The 17182-nt window shown below is 39.6% G+C and overlaps 1 pseudogene; it reads right to left on the bottom strand.

Annotated features, from left to right (window-relative positions):
• Positions 1 to 589: 589 nt before the first annotated feature.
• The window catches only part of LOC114690598, a 33917-nt pseudogene continuing 17324 nt past the window's right edge, over positions 590 to 17182 (bottom strand).

The following is a 17182-nucleotide window of genomic DNA, read 5'->3' as shown; positions in this document are numbered from 1 at the left end:
ATTTAAAGAAATGCTCAACATCCTTAATCATCAGAGAAATGCAAATCAAAACGACTCTGAGATACCTACCACCTTACACCTGTCAGAATGGCTATGATCAAAAACACTAATGACAGTCAATGTTGGAGAGGATGTGGAGCAAAGGGAACACTCCTCCACTGTTGGTGGGAATGCAAGCTTGTACAACCACTGTGGAAATCAGTAAGTCGGTTTCTCAGAAAATTAGGAATCAAACTACCTCAAGACCCAGCCATCCCACTCTTGGGCATATACCCAAGGAATGCTGATTCATACCATAAAGATACATGCTCAGATACATGCTCAACTATGTTCACAGCAGCACTAATTGTAATAGCCAGAACCTGGAAACAACCTAGATGCACGTCAACTGAAGAATGGGTAAAGAAAATGTGGAACATATACACAATGGAGTACTACTCAGCAGAGAAAAACATGAAATTTGCAGGCAAATGGATGGAACTAGAAAAAAAATCATCCTGAGTGAGGTAACCCAAACCCAGAAGGACAATCATGGTATGTACTCACTCATAAGTGGACTCTAGATATAAAATAAAGAACAATCAGACGACAACCCACCAAAAAAAAAAAAAAAAATTAATCTCCTATCTTATGCTTCCAGAAAAATAAGCTACCCTGATAAAGAGTATTATAGCCCTTTAAATTAACCTGTCCAGGTGAACCAGCAGTGACAGACACTTTAAATTAACCTATCTGGGTGAACTAGCTAGCAGTGACACTTTAACCTATCTGGGTGAACCAGCAGTGACAGACATCTTACCTTCACTGCCACTAGCGATGAAGTCTTCATTATGGCCTCCAAAACATGAATGAATTGTATAAAACCCTTGTGTGACACCTTGATATTTCCTTACTAAAACTCTGTCTTGCAAGTCCCATAAATGAACTCCCTGCAGGCAAAAAGAAAGAAAAAGAAATTTTTGTTTTTTGTTTTTTTTTTTTAAGATACGGCTTTCCCCTCTATGACCTTAAAAAAAAAAAAAAAAAAAAAAAAAAAAAAAAAAAAAAAAAGACAATCTCTCTGTATACTCCAGGCTAGCTTGGAACTGATAGATCCTCACAAGTCCCTTTTCTTTTCTTTCTTTCTTTCTTCTTCTTCTTTTTTTTGTGTAGCCCTCGCTGGCTGTTCTAGAACTTACTTTGTAGACCAGGCTGGCCTCAAATTCAGAGATCCACCTGCCTCTGCCTCCTGAGTGCTGGAATTAAAAGTGTTTGGCATTATGCCCTACCCTCCCAAATTTTTTAGAGTTATAGGCATGTATGACATCAATAAGCTTAGTAGGTTTTTTGTTTTATTTTTTTAAAAGACAGACAATCTAGCCCACCTTCCTTATGCTGTGACCTTTTAATACAGTTCCTCATGTTGTAGTGACCCCCAACCATAAAATTATTTTTGTTGCTACTTCATAACTGTAATTTTGCAACTGTTATGAATTGTAATGTAAAATCTGATATGCAGGATATCTACTAAGCCAACCGTGTGAAAGATTGTTCAACTCCAAAACTGTCTTGATCCACAGGTTGAGACCTGCTGATCTAGCCCAATGGCTTGGTGTAGCTAGAGTTTTCCTGCCTGGCCCACAGTCAGAACAAATCTTTGTCACCCACCACTCCCACAGCTGCTCAGACCCAACCAAGTAAACACAGAGACTTATATTGCTTACAAACTGTATGGCCGTGGCAGGCTTCTTGCTAACTGTTCTTATAGCTTAAATTAATCCATTTCTATAAATCTATACCTTGCCATGTGGCTTGTGGCTTACCGCATCTTCACATGCAGCTTGTCATGGTGGCAGCCGGCAGTGTCTCTTTCTGCCTTCCTGTTCTTTCTTTTCTCCTCTCTGTTAGTCCCGCCTATACTTCCTGCCTAGCCACTGGCCAATCAGTGTTTTATTTATTGACCAATCAGAGCAACACATTTGCCATACAGAACATCCCACAGCAGCTTGGAACTGCTCTTAAATTCACAGAGATTGCCCATTTACACCTCCTGAGTGCTGGGATTAAAAGTGTGGGCTGCCACACCCAGTCTCAAAAGAATCTTTAACAGTAAGTTGTGAATATTCCTTTGTCCACTGGAGCATTCTTATTTTCTATTTGTGCAAAATGCCAGTACTTCAATAAACCTATAGCTGATTCCTACACATTTAAGCACTAAACAGATATTTAATAGCTAGATTTAACAATTTTCACTAAGCTGAATTTTTCTGAAAGCTGTAAAACAAACAAACAAACAAACAAAAAACATACCTGAGTTGCTACATTTAACAAAGCTAATCGGCCATTTTTTGAAATAGTAAATGACATAATAGGATGATCTTCTTGTACTCTGTAATCAGAAATAATTTGTCAGGAACAGCAAATGAGTCAAGAACTTCAAATTATGAGAGACTATAAACTATTATAGCTTAAATGGCATTTTTACCTTATATATGTCAATCAGAATGAGTTAACAAACACCCCTTGAACACCAATTCAAATCACCAATCAAAACAAAAAAACAAACAAAACTGCTTTTCTGGAAAAGCCCAACTGTATACATATTTTGGTATAAATTAGACCATTTCCTTTTTTTTTTGGGGGGGGGGGGGGTTCAAGACAGAGTTTCTCTGTGTAGCCTTGGCTGTACTGGAACTCTTTTTGTAGACCAGGCTGGCCTTGAACTCAGATTGGCTAGCCTCTGCCTCCCATGTGCTGGGATTAAAGACCTGTGACACTGCACCATGCTAAATTAGACCATTTCTACTGGAAACAAAATAATAGTTACATGTTCCTATCTGTAAGGTCCTCAAAGTTGTAGCCCCGGATCCTCTGGTGTGTGTCAGACGCCAGCACAGTCTTCCCATCACTCAAGCACCATAGGCATTGCACTCGCACCCCCTCCCAGGAGTCCAAAAGATTTCCATCCAGGTCCTAAGCAGGGAAACAAAACAAAAACAAACAAGCCTGATGTAAATGCTTGCCAATGCCTCATGAAAGTAGCTGTGTTTTTTTCCTAGCCAAACTACTCTACAAGTATTTTAACTTAGGAGAGTTCACCACAGGTCTGTAAACACTGCACTCTGACATGCAAAGCTGTGATACAAAAAGAAGAGAACTAGGAATTAATAGCTAATACTCTGCTAGAATAAACTGTGAATTCTAGAAGCTTCATTTTACTAGAAAGTGGCAACCTGCAATAGCTACCCAGGGAAATATTGGATTGCCAGTGAGCTGCCCTGGAAGTATGTTAAATGACCTACCCAGAAGAAATGAAGCCTGTGGTATAGCCTATTAAGATCTGTTTTATTCCACAAAGGTCAACTACAAGACAGTTTATCTAAACAAACACCTAACTGAATCTGAAAACACCTACTAAAACCACATGAGACAGTGGTACGTGTGACATGTGGAACCTAGACAAAACATAAGGACATTGCATTTGTTTGTTACAGGACAGTTTACCTTGGTTGAATCAAATGAGTTATAATTGCCAGGTGTGGTGGCACACGCCTTTAATCCCAGCACTCTGCAGGCACATGCAGGAGGATCTTTGTGAGCCTGGGTGCTGTGGAATGTTCTGTATGGCAAATGTGTTGCTCTGATTGGTCAATAAATAAAACACTGATTGGCCAGTGGCTAGGCAGGAAGTATAGGCGGGACTAACAGAGAGGAGAAAAGAAAGAACAGGAAGGCAAAAGCAGTCACTGCCAGCTGCCGCCAGGACAAGCAGCATGTGAAGATACGGTAAGCCACGAGCCACAAGGCAAGGTATAGATTTATGGAAATGGATTAATTTAAGCTATAAGAACAGTTAGCAAGAAGCCTGCCACAGCCATACAGTTTGTAAGCAATATAAGTCTCTGTGTTTACTTGGTTGGGTCTGAGCAGCTGTGGGAGTGGTGGGTGACAAAGATTTGTCCTGACTGTGGGCAAGGCAGGAAAACTCTAGCTACACCTGGGGTTCGTCTGCTCTATACAGGGAGTGCTAGGGTAGCCAGTACTACATGGTGACCCTGACTCAGAAACAACAACATCCAAATCTCAATCAACACAGCAGCTGGTGACCATAAGATCCTTGAAACGACTGAAAAATTCTGGCAGCACCCATCACTTTTTTAAAAGGATTTTTGAAACTATATTGGTATGTGCGAGGGTATGTGCACATGTGTGTAGTTACCCACAGAAGCCAGAAGAGGGCCTCAGATCCTCTGACAGCAGTGAGAAGTGGTTGTGAACCACCCAACTTGGGGCCTTGTAAGAGCACAGTATGCTCAACTGCTGCGCCATCCCTTCAGCCCCAGCATTTCTTACTTTCAGTTCTCAAACATTTCCACTCTGTCCATTCATGAAATTCAGTATTCTTGTGGGTTTGCTATCTTTTCACACAGGATCTCCTATACCCCAAGCTGACCATGTAGCCAAGGAGGACCTTGAACTTAGGATCCTATAGTTAGTTCCTAAACTCCCAAGTGCTAGAATTACAGTGTGTGCCATCAGGCCTTATTCACGCTGAGCTACATCCTCAGCTCTACAACACTGCTTCTGGAGACAGGGGTCTCAATCTATAGTCTAGGCTGTATCTAACTCACTACAGTCCAGGCTACTTTTTAACTCTTGGCAAGTTTTCCATCTCAATCTCCCAAGTGCATGGAGTATATGCATGGGCCACCATGCTGGCTAGCACTATTTTTCTTAAAAAGGCCTAAACCCACTCAAAAGAAAACGCTGACATTTTCAGTCCTATAAATTAGTACCTTTGTTTTTGAGACAGGGTCTATGTTTTCCTGGCTGGCCTAGAACTCAGAGATCCACCTGCCTCTGCCTCCTAGATGCTGGGATAATAGCCACCATGCCCAGCTAATTTTATACTTTTCAGGAATGCCTAAAGTGGTTTTAAAAATACAAAAGAAGGGGTTGGAGAGATAGCTCAGAGGTTAAGAGTATTGACTGCTCTTCCAGAGGTCCTGAGTTCAATTCCAGGAACCACATGGTAGCTTACCAATGATCTATAATGAGACCTGGTGCCCTCTTCTGGCCTGCAGGCATACATGCAGGCAGAATACTGTATACATAGAAATAAATAAATATTTAAAAAAAAATACAAAAGAAGTAACAAAAAAATTATATTAAATACTCATTTAAGAGGATGGTAAATAGTTTTTCATATATTATGTGTCAAGTTGATTTGAGATGGGTAGCCCCGGCTGGCCTGTAGAACTTACAAAGATCTGCCTGCCTCTACTGGTCAAGTGCTGTGATTTAAAGTGTGTCCCATCATGCCTAGCAACTGTAAATTCTAAAACGAATTAAACAACTTAATTTCCTTTCCAATAGGCACTCAGTACTTACACACTGATAGAACTGCCCACGCTGACCTCCAGTCACGAAGCGTTTCCCATCTGGATTCCAGGCTACACTGGTCAAACTGTCTTCATGAGACTGGCTCATTTTTGTTCTTAGTTCTCCCGTCTATAAGGAAATAAAACTGTGGATAAGACGTTGGAGATTCCTAAGGGTCTATGTAAAGACAGACAGACTGGAAAGGGAGGGAGAAGAGGAGGAGGAGGAAGGTAGAAGGCAGCCAGAAGAATGGAACGTGCCTGGGGTACCTTACTGGTGCACCACTGCTAATCAGAGAAACGGTGATTTCAACTGGCCTCACCAGAACCAAGACTACAGCACTCAAAGAAAAATTGAAAGTTCACATATAATAAGCTTTAATATATTTTAATAAATTTCTCATCTTAAAAAATTAAAATGTAATTTTTCACCATCAAGACAATGAAAAGCCCAAAGCTACAAACTTAAATCCTTCTGAGCCTCCATCTCAGTCCAAAATTTTTTTTTATCAATTTTATCCTACAACTAGTTAATGCAATTAGCAATTCCTTAAGAACATGATTAGTAGCTAGTAAAACTATGTCCTTAAAACCCGCTAAGGGCAATTTTAATTACACTAAATATCATATTCAAATGTTCATAATATAGCAGGGAGGATGGAAAAAAGACTACTTTTTCTAATACATAACTATTTCAATTAAAAGCCGAACAAAGAATCTCTGTAATATTTAGCATAACGTTCTACAGTGCTTCCAACTAATCAAGCTTGTTTAGTGCTTAAGGCTCAGACATCCTCTTTTTACATGTTCTAGGTTATTCACCTTACGAGACATTACATACACCATTTAATCTAGTCTTGTTCAATTTTGTTCAGGAATTAGGAACAGGATCTGAGAGGTAATAGCTGCCCTTGGTATAAAGACATGTGGGCATAATGTGGGCATAATTTTCCTGTGAGAAATGGGTACTTAAGCCGGGCGGTGGTGGCGCACGCCTTTAATCCCAGCACTCGGGAGGCAGAGGCAGGCGGATCTCTATGAGTTCAAGGCCAGCCTGGGCTACCAAGTGAGTCCCAGGAAAGGCGCAAAGCTACACAGAGAAACCCTGTCTCGAAAAATCCAAAAAAAAAAAAAAAAAAAAAAAAAAGAAAGAAAGAAAAAAAAAAGAAATCGGTACTTAAAAGTAAGAATAAAAGAGTATGATTAGGAACCTGGGGCCAAGTAATAAAGGCACAAGAGGCACAAAAAAGAAAACTAGATGTCTCCCTTACATGAGAGGAACAAACAAAACCCAATTCAACATCTAAATCTGTGGTAATATTTGAACAAATAAAATTTGCCAGACGACAGAATAAGCCACTAGATTAAACATAGAGGCCAGGCAGTGGTGGCACACACCTTTAATCCTAGCACCTGGCAGGTAGAAGCAGAGATCCTTCTGGATTTCTGTGAGTTCAAGGCCACACTGGGCTACATGAGAAATAGTCTACAAGAGAAACAGAGCCAGGCAGTGGTGGCACACACCTTTAATTCCAGTACTTGGGATCACACACCTTTAATCCCAGCACTAGGAAGGTTGAGACAGGAAGTGATTGGCTGAGCAGAGAAAGGAATAAAAGGCAGGAGGAGACAGGAACAAGATGTTTCAGGCTGAGGAGATGGTGAGGTAAGAGGTGATGTGATGGCTGTGGCTTGCTCTGCTTTTCTGACCTTTCAGCTTTCACCCTGATACCTGGCTGTGGATTTTTATTATAAGACCAATTAGGATTTGTGCAACATAAATCCTTCCCCAAACTCTTCACTATTCTCAGCTATTTAATTACTACTTTGGTTACTAGACCTGAACAGCTAAGATTAAATGCAAACACAAAAAGCCACCAAATCTCGGGTGTTTACTTTAACAAAGACATTAACACAAAAGTTCTGAGGCAGCAATGTTTTCCTTCTGTTCTGCACACAACAGTGAGTATACAAGGTCATTAGATTAGAAGCCTGGCTCTGCCTCCCGAGTGCTGGGATTAAAGGCGTGCGCCACCGCCACCTGGTGCAATATTATTTTTACTCTTCTATTAACAGTTACTGGATTCAAAGTCCCATCCTATGAAGGTTTACTTTTATACTCAAACCATAGATTATCATTCCTTTACTGAGAGTCTAAATTTTAAATATGGGAATTCAAAACCTGTAAAATGGAGTGAACCTAATACCAAGTTTGTCTAAGAGGATCATAAAGCTTAAGTTTTCAGTTAGAAACAGTAATATAAATAAAAGTATGTTCTGAGAGCACTCTTTAATTGCACTAACCTAGCTCAGACTACTAAATGCAAGTTAAGAAATAGTATATTTGCCATCATGATGTGAAATTTTATTTAACACTGATATTTTACCACTTGAAAGGTTAAGCTTCACGCACAATGATAAAAACACAACTGAAAATTTTTTCAGGCTAAACAGTATAAATTCCATTGAACAAGGCAAAACATACTGACCATCTTTTTAATAAACTTTACTATCCAGGATAAATTAAATTTATAAATTTTAACATCTGGGTTCTAAACATTTGAAGCAAGCACTCACTTAGGTTAAATGGTTCTGTTGTATAAACTAAAAATAACATTGTTCTCTCTCTTTTTTTTCCCCCTTTCTGAATAAGAGTCTCTCTGTGTAGCCCTGGCTGATCTGGAATTTGCTCTGTAGACCAGGCTGGCCTCGATCTCAGAGATCCACCTGCCTCTGCCTCCCAAGTGCTGAGATTAATGGGGTGTGCCACCACCGACTGCCTAAGAATAAAGTTTTAACAAGTGTGTGTGTTAAGATTATGCTGGACTTAAGCCAGGACAGAACGCGCTCACTTGTACATTCCAAAGCCAAAGCTCAGAGCAGTCATCTGGGCCACAAGCAACAAGATAGTTGTCATCTGGACTCCATGCAATGTAAGAAACACCATACGCATGTCCTTCTAAGGTTTTAAGCAGCTTGAGCAGGTGTGTATCCTAAAAGACAAAACAGACAGCTTGGTTAACTTCCATTCCTAAAAGCTACCGTTTTCTAGCACAAGAACTTAAATATAAAGATGTACATTGATGGTCTCATTTATTCTGTGAAGTTTCTGTGACAATCCAGCTTAATGAAGCTCAGGCAGTTTGCTTCATAGAGATTTGCCACACTTACTAATTTTTAAAATTAAAAATGAACTTTTAAGATTCATGCTATACCTACTATACACAGGTTATTATACACTAGATAGAAACATGAAACTGTCACAGGACTTGCTCTTAGGAAACTTGAAAGGAACTGAAAGTAGATGTGCACACCAAAAGTTACCTCTTTTTATTTTAAAGATTTGAATAACTTCACTGACACATAACAGCACAAAATAAATCCTCTTAGGGTATACAGTTCAACAGTTTAAGTATATTCACAGACTTGTAAAACAACCTGTGAGATGTTATAAAATTGTGAAAGGTTATAAAATTATCTAATTTTGTAATTTTTTTATCAATCCTCCGAAGAAATTCTGCATCTATTAGTAATGATGTCTCTCCCGAAGTTTCCAGAAACCACTACTTTGTTTTTATTGATTTGTATATTCTGCATATTTCACATAAATGCAACTGAACATGATACAGTCTCTTGTAGTTGACTTATTTCATTCATTCCAATGTCTCTATGCTTCATTCATGCCATAGAGTATCTAATTTTACTGAGTAATATTCTACTTTACAAACATTTTGTCTACTTGGTTTCTACTTTTTTGAATATTAAGAATACCAAATGACTAAGAACATGTATGTGCTTTTCTGCAGACATGTTTTTTTCTCTTCAAAATATATACACAGAAGAATTCCTGGGTCATTTGCTGTCTAATATTTTAAAAAACGGCCCAGCTTTTTCCAAGTGACTGCACCATATTATATTTCCACTAACAACCAACATCAATACTACTTATGAATATTCATTGAATCCTCATTAAGTCTTTTATTGTTAATAATGTTATATCAACACAGTATCATTAATATACTCCCATCCAGGGAAGCAAACGCAGTTTTAGGAAGATTAAAACTCTGTCTCTAACAGCGGGAAGGATTTTCAAGTGGGCTTCCTGACTTGAAGCCTATGCTCTGAAGGACGAACTCTCCAGTGCAAAGTCTAACTGACAGGACTCAAGAGCTGCCTGCCATGTTCACTTCCCAGTAACGATCCGATTCCATCCAGAGGGGAAGGCATGCCAGTCTAGGGAGCAGCTAATATGTAGAAACAATAATGTTGAAGATGAATCAGAAGGAAAAGACTCAAGAAACATGGAACAAGCTAACCTCGCAGTTAAAAAGCCCACCTGTCAGAACCAAAGAGAGGAGATGAAGACACTTTAGAGATGAAAAGGCAAGAAGGAAGTTAAAACTCCAGCTAGCCTAGGTCCAATCCCCAGCACTTAGGGGTGAGGTAGAGGGCAAACTCCAGAGTTCTGACTTAAGGGAAAAGGAGTAGAGAAAATTAAAAAAAAAAAAAAAAAAAAAATCTAGTAATATGTTTTAGATATTGGACTGGAGATTTACTGAACCTAACTAAAAAAAAAAATATTTTTATTTATGTGTTTGTATGTGAGAGGCGGGGGAGTTTGGGGTGTGTGCCTATAGAGGCCAGAAGAGGGTGGATCCCCTGGAACTGAATTACATGCAGCTTGGAGTTGCCTGAATGGCCTGATACTAGTGCTGGGAACAGAACTGGTGCCCTCCAAGAACAGGAAGTGCTCTTAATCACTGAGCTATCTCTCCAGGCCCTTGAGACTAACTTAAAGCTCAGGAGGGAGAGAGTCCACTAGTTATGACTTATAAGCAACTATAAACAGGTCTCAAACTAGTCTGATAAAATTGAAGCCTCCTGGCTGCAGAAACCTAACTGTGGACTGTTTCCTACACTATTTATTCATAGGACTAAACTCATCTTTCACAACAGTACAGTCCAATCTATGATCTTGAGAAAAATGAAACAATTAACAATGTAACTGTTGATTCCTCTTTGAGGAGCTAAGAGGCATCGAGCACCTGTATCAGATCAATAAAAGGTCAAAGTGGCTAGCATAATTTTAAGTCTTTTTTGACTAGACAAAACGGTACTCCAGATGAACGCAAAGATTTTCTTCTAAATTGACAATAAATTCCTTTAGAAATGCTTATCCAGAAAACTGAATGTTTCATTCCAGCATGTTTGAATATGCCTGCTCTTTCAGTACTTGGGAGGTTAGACGTAGAAGACTGTAAGTTTGAGGCCAGGCTGGGCTACACAACGAGATCCTGTCTCAAAAAACTCCAGGAGGAGGAAGGAAGGAAGAGAGGGGGAAGAGAGAGACAAAAGAGGGAAAAAAGAAAAGAAACCAATTGTTTTATATACCGTAATAAAAAATAACTCCATAAATCATAAAAAATACTGCTCTTCCACAGGACCACATTTGATTCCCAGTACCAACGTGGCAGTTCACAACCATCTAACTCCAGTACCATGGGATCCAACAAACACCTTCTTCTAGCCTCCACAGGTACCAGGTGCACAGACATACACATGCTGGCAAAACACTCATAAACATTAACAACAAAAGCAAACCTTAAATTCTTTTTTTCTAGACATTAATCCAGCATTATAGAAGCAGAGCAGAAGGATCATGAATTCTAAGGCAACCTGAAATCTAGTTTCAACAAAACAAATAACAAATTAAAGGTATAAAAAAAACACATATGCAAGAAAGAGCATAATCAGTGGGGTATGGTGGTGCATTAATCCCAGTGCTCGGGAGGCAGAAGCAGGCAGATCTCTGTGAGTTCGAGGCCAGCCTGGGCTACAGAGTGAACTCCAGGACAGCTAAGGTTGTTAGAGAAACCTTGTATCAAAAAAAACAAAAACATGCGGGGGCAGGGGCGCACACCTGTAATCCAGCACTCGAGAGGCAGAGGCAGGCGGATCTCTGTGAGTTCGAGGCCAGCCTGGTTTATAGAGCTAGTCCAGGACAGGCTCCAAAACTACACAGAGAAACTCTGTCTTGAAACACCCCTCCCCAAAAAAACCAACCAACCAACCAACCAAAACAAAAAAAGAAAATAGACAGAGCAGTCAACTTTTCTAAATGGTATTTGACATAACGAAACTACCACCATGCCAAGAGTTCACCAGGCTCAGGGGATTCTCTGTAGTACAGCCATTAGAAATCATCCTTCACATTTCAGACTGGAATCTAAATATTAATCCTGCATTCCTAAGTGAATATGGCCAAGAAAAAAATCCTTTACAATGAACACCAATTACATTCTGCACACCTAATTTTCAAGAAAATGCATCCTGGGAAACACTGGCATGTGGGGTCCAACCCACAGCAAGACACAAACTCCTGCTTTGCTTCATTGGTTCCCTACTGGTCTTCCACTCCTCTCCCAAATGAACCGAGGCCATTCCTAATCAGTTTCGCCTAAACAGTTCTTTCAGCTTTCACCTAAATCTTTTCTTACTTTCCTTAGCTTACAGAATCATCAGGGTTTTTTATATGCTTAGTTGCTTGGATTAAAAAAAAATTAACACACAATTGGCATTTTATACTGGCTAAATAAAGTGGGTATCTCCCACACAGCTGCTAGTAAAAGCAACGTGACAAACCCCTTAGAACTCAAAGGCCATGTTCATCCCAAACGCTTGAGTGTCATTTGTGACTCCTTGCCATCACTAAAAGTAAACCTGTTTGTGTTTGAATGAAGCAGTCAAGACATACTCCTTTTCTACCAGAATGTCCCTTTCTTACCTCCATGTATGCTACATCATAAAGCTCTAATACAATACTCCCACTTGCAAGGTTCTTTGATGTCCTCATAATACTTATTCAATATAAACATAATCATGTTATTTAATTGCATTGTATTGTCCTTTCTAACCTATACTATCCTTTGATGGGAGTTTTTACTCTGACATCTACAAGAAAAGGTCTATGGAACACAAAGATTAAAGGTACACTTCTAATAAACCACTGTCTGAAATTCAGTATTTCCTTCCATCTTTTATTTTTTGTTTTCTTGAGACAAGGTTTCTCTGTGTAGCCTTGGCTGACCTCAAACTCAGAGAGATCCGCCTGCCTCTGCCTCCCGAGTGCTGGGATTAAAGGTGTGCACTAACACCTGGATTCCTTCCATCCTGAATGTAGGCAAGAAATAAAATAGCACTTAGTTTATTAGCATACTGTGGCAACGAATTATTATAAAACTATCTCTTACATTCTAAAGGACTAGAATTCTACTGGCCCTCACAGCCAAGTTAATAATACACCTTAAGGTCACTTATGACTTAAGATTGCTATTCTACTGTGTACTCAGCCTGTTTGTTTAACCTACTTTTAAGAGAACAATGTAACCAGCATAGTGCATAAGCCTTTTAATCCAGCACTCCTGAGGCACAGGCAGGTGGATCTGAGTGTGATGCCAGCCAGGGCTACACAGAGAGACCTGTCTCAAAGACAGCAATGTAAACAACCAAACTTACCTGCTTGGATTTCCCATGGAGTCACCTTCACAATCTAAGCTAGTGTTTTAAGTTATGTACTCTTCATTCCCAGACCCAAAGTAAGGCATGCATGTATGCTATGACAATCATTTGCTGAAAATAGGATCCAAATGGCCTATAAAATAAATATCTACCATAAATGTTGATTACAACATACAGATATGATTACTTGATAGCCTTTGTTTGTTAGCTAAGTCAGTTGGAGCCAGTGGCTTCATTCCTTGTGTAAAACTGTTGATGCCTCTGTTAGGGACACATTCACAAAGCGGCATTAAGCAAGCAGATTCAGACTCATACAACACAGAGAGAATGACAGAAACACAGGGGAAAGACAAGCAGAGAATTCAAATCTGGGCTCATTGTTGGCTAATTACTCCAAGGAGATGCGCTTCTTATTTTTTTTTCCTTCATGGATTCTGTGGTGATGGTTTGAAAGGAGAGGTGTGCCCTGTTGGAGGAGGTGTGTCACTAAGGGGCAGGCTTTGAGGTCTCCTGTGCTCACTCAAGTGTGGATACAGAAACCTGCTGCTGCCTGCCACCAAGACATAGATTAGATGCTATTTAATTATTAAACAAATTAAATGTTGTTTTCCTTTATAAGAGTTGCTGTGGTCATGGTGTCTCCTCACAGCAATAGAAGTCCTGACTAACACAGATGCAATGAATTATTTGTGACTTAATCTATCACTAATGCATTTAAACTGATGCAATGTATGTAGAAATATTAGGTAGTACATTAGGTAACAGTAAATTCAGTATTATGTCTTAACAATAGAGAAATTTCAAATACTTTCATTTCATATTGGAAATGCTGCACATCTTAACAATATTATTTAAGTTTACTAATTTAGAATGCTGGCAGCCATTATCTGCTACTAAAATTATTTAGGGTTAATAAAGGAGTATCATATATTTATGCCTTTTCCTTCTAGGTTGAGAGCCCACATCTCAATATAATTAGGTTCCTTAATTAATGTGTTATTTATAAGTATATCAGATACATGGTATTATATATGTGTATATACATGTACACACACCCACACCACACCCACACACACACACACAAGGTTATGTGTTTTGGTTTGTGTATTTAGCAGTATTAGTTTAAGAAGACCAGTATGTTTGTCAGACTGCTAACTAGGTATTATGATACAAAAAAGGTAAGAGCTCCCCCTTTATTAAAAATTTATTTATTGCTGCATGGTGTGTCTACATGACGGTGCTGGATCCTGGAGTTACAGACAGCTGTGAGCTGCATGTGGGTGCTGACAACTGAAACCGCAGTGCTCTTAACTGCTAAGCCACCGCTCCAGCTCCCAAGAGCTTCTTCTTTGGAGTGAGGAATGCTGTGCTTTCCTACCACCAATTACAGCGTATCACAGAAAGGTATTCAAGAAGTACCTGTCTCAAATTTGTACTTTTCCTTCTATGGTGCCTTTAAATTACTTGTTATGTATGTTGTATGGGCATGATACTTGTGTGTGGGCTCACGTGCCTGGCTCACATCGTCAGGATAACCTTGTGGAGTCATTACTTCCCCTTTATGTAGGACCCCGAAGACAGAATCAGGTCTCCAGGTTGGCCAATCACATGCCTTCTTCACCCTCTGAACCATCAACATTGGCTCCTAAGACTAACTTGTTGCTCTACTTTGGGCAGTAATATGTAATCCAGAGGCCAAAGCCGTTATTTTAGCTCTAAACCAAGTTTTACTTACTTTAGATCTTAGGTGAACGGCTCCTAAAACAAGTGTAGTTCCTTAATCTATTTGGAGTCATGCTCTTTTTGACTAGTACAAATGTTCAACTGGTTAAAAGAAATGAACATGCTTAGTTCTACATATATGTAGGTTAGCTAGTGATAAAAACAATTCTGATTAGAGAAGACTTAGCACTTAAAATCCATATGCAATAATTTTCAAATATTATCACTGGGAAAAACAGGCAGACTGTACATGAGATCCACAAATTATACTTGGCACTGAACACTTCCAGCCCAGTATCAACATCTCAACATTTGAGCACCTCAATCATTCAGAGGATTAAAGAATGCACAAGGACTTCAGCATAAATCTCTGGCAACAACACCAAACAACTAGGATAACACTTAGCTACAAACCATAAAAAACACAGAGGAAAAATGCATAGAAAAAAGTGATCAGCATAGTCAGATATGAATGATACAATCTCTATGTGCCCAGGAAGGCTGGCTGACCAGGAGAGATTTTGAAGTTCCAGACCAGCCAGGGAAATGGAGTAAGAACCTGTCTCAAAAATAAATAAAATAATGAATGAATGAATAAATAAATAAAAATCAAGTGACAGACATGACCAAAAAGGCATTTGCAGAAGACAACTAGTCTAATAACAATATATATACTAAGAATAGGTAAGCAGATGGGTAGTGGTGGTAGCACGCCTTTAATCCCAGCACCCGGGAGGCAGATCTTGGAGTATAAAATTAGCCTGGTCTACAGAATGAGTTCCAGGAAGGTAGGGCTACACAGAGAAGCCCTGTCCTGGAAAAACCAAAAAAGTAACTAGATTCAAAAATAAAGAGACTAGGTTGACTGCTAGCTCCTATATCATGGCTCAAACCATCTATCACTCTGAATCAGATGCACTCCTCAGTCCTGTGCAGGAGAGGCGCACACAAAATGTGCACACACACACATATGCCGGCAACACACACTGGTGGATATTGTGTTCTCCAAATACATCATGTACCCTAATAAACTTATCTGGGGTCAGAGAACAGAGCAGCCACTAGATAACAGGCCAGAAAAATGGTGGCACACACGCCTTTAAATCCTAGCATTCCAGAGGCAGAGATCCGTTTGGATCTTTGTGAGTTAAAAGCCACAGTGGGAACAGCCAGGCATGGTGATCACGCCTTTTAATCCCAGGAAGTGATGTCAGAAAGATATATATAAGGTGTGAAAACCAGGACTAGAGCTGGTTAAGTTTTTAGGTTTTGAGCAACAGTTCAGCTGAGATCCGTTGGATGAGGACTCAGAGGGCTTCCAGTCTGAGGAAACAGGATCAGCTGAGGAACTGGCAAAGGTGAAGGTGGCTGTGGCTTGTTCTGCTTCTCTGACCTTTCAGCATTCAACCCAATATACTGGCTCCAGATTTTTTTAATTAATAAGACCTTTTAAGATTCATGTTACAACACACATTAAGTAAATAAATCTTAAAAAAAAAAAAAAAAATAGACCCTTCTGTAAATCTAAGGACACAACCAGGAATATACTTACGGGATCAAACTTGCCATATGATAACTGTGGTGTCCTTTGATCCTGTTGCTAGCTTAGTGCCATCATTAGAGAATTTACAGAACCACACTTCATTACAATGCTCCGTAAGTAATCTGCTGAGTGTAACAGGGGAACTGTCTCCTAAAACAAACAAATCCACACATAAGTACTCTTTCAAAGCATTATTAGCAATAAAGGGCATTTAACAACTGGCAGAACTCCTTTTGGAGTTCTCAAGTATAATATGAATGAATTTACAATTCTCAAGAATCAAATTTATTTTGATATGTTGAAAATTAAAACATTATGACATCATGTACTTTTTGTTCAAGTCAACTTTAGTGAAAATCTGTAATATAAAATCTACTTCAACCTCAAGTTTTCTTCCTTTTTTGCTGCCTTTCTGAAGGCTATCTGGTCTGATTAAGCAATTTCATATAAATAATTATTATTCAGGAATTATGTCTACCCACTTTATAAAATGAATGGCTGTTCCACAAGGAATAAGAAATAATGCAGTATCTCAAGCATATAAAGTCAGTTAAGCTATTACTAAAAGCTTTGGTCCGACAAAAACGGGGAGCCAGTGAGATGGCCCAAAGGGTCCAAGTGCTTGCGGATCAGCTGACCATCCATCCTCCAACAGCGGAGAAGCACTGACTTGTCAAGTTGCCTCTGCCTCCACACATGCGTGTGTGACCCACATGTGCTGTGACACACAAGCACACACTCCTTAGTAAACGATGAGAAACTAGCAAGATGGCGGCTCCCTGGGAACAGTGCCTGCTGTCAAGCTTGACGACCCAAGTTCAATTCCTGGGACAAACATGACGGAAGGGGTAAACCTACCCTGCAAATAATGTGCTCTGAGTGCTTTGCCTACATACATGTATGTGCACCGTATGTGTGCCTCTGTACCATGTGAAGGCCAAGAGAGGGCATTAGATTCCCTGGATCCAGAGTTACAGACAGCTGTGGGCTGCCACGTTGAGTGTTGGGAACCAAACTCAGGTCCTCTGCAAAAATACCA

The sequence above is a fragment of the Peromyscus leucopus genome, unplaced genomic scaffold, assembly GCF_004664715.2.
Source record: "Peromyscus leucopus breed LL Stock unplaced genomic scaffold, UCI_PerLeu_2.1 scaffold_154, whole genome shotgun sequence".
Lineage (NCBI taxonomy): Eukaryota > Metazoa > Chordata > Mammalia > Rodentia > Cricetidae > Peromyscus > Peromyscus leucopus.
The sequence above is the reverse complement of the archived record's forward strand: the minus strand, read 5'-3'. Positions and strand labels throughout refer to the sequence as shown.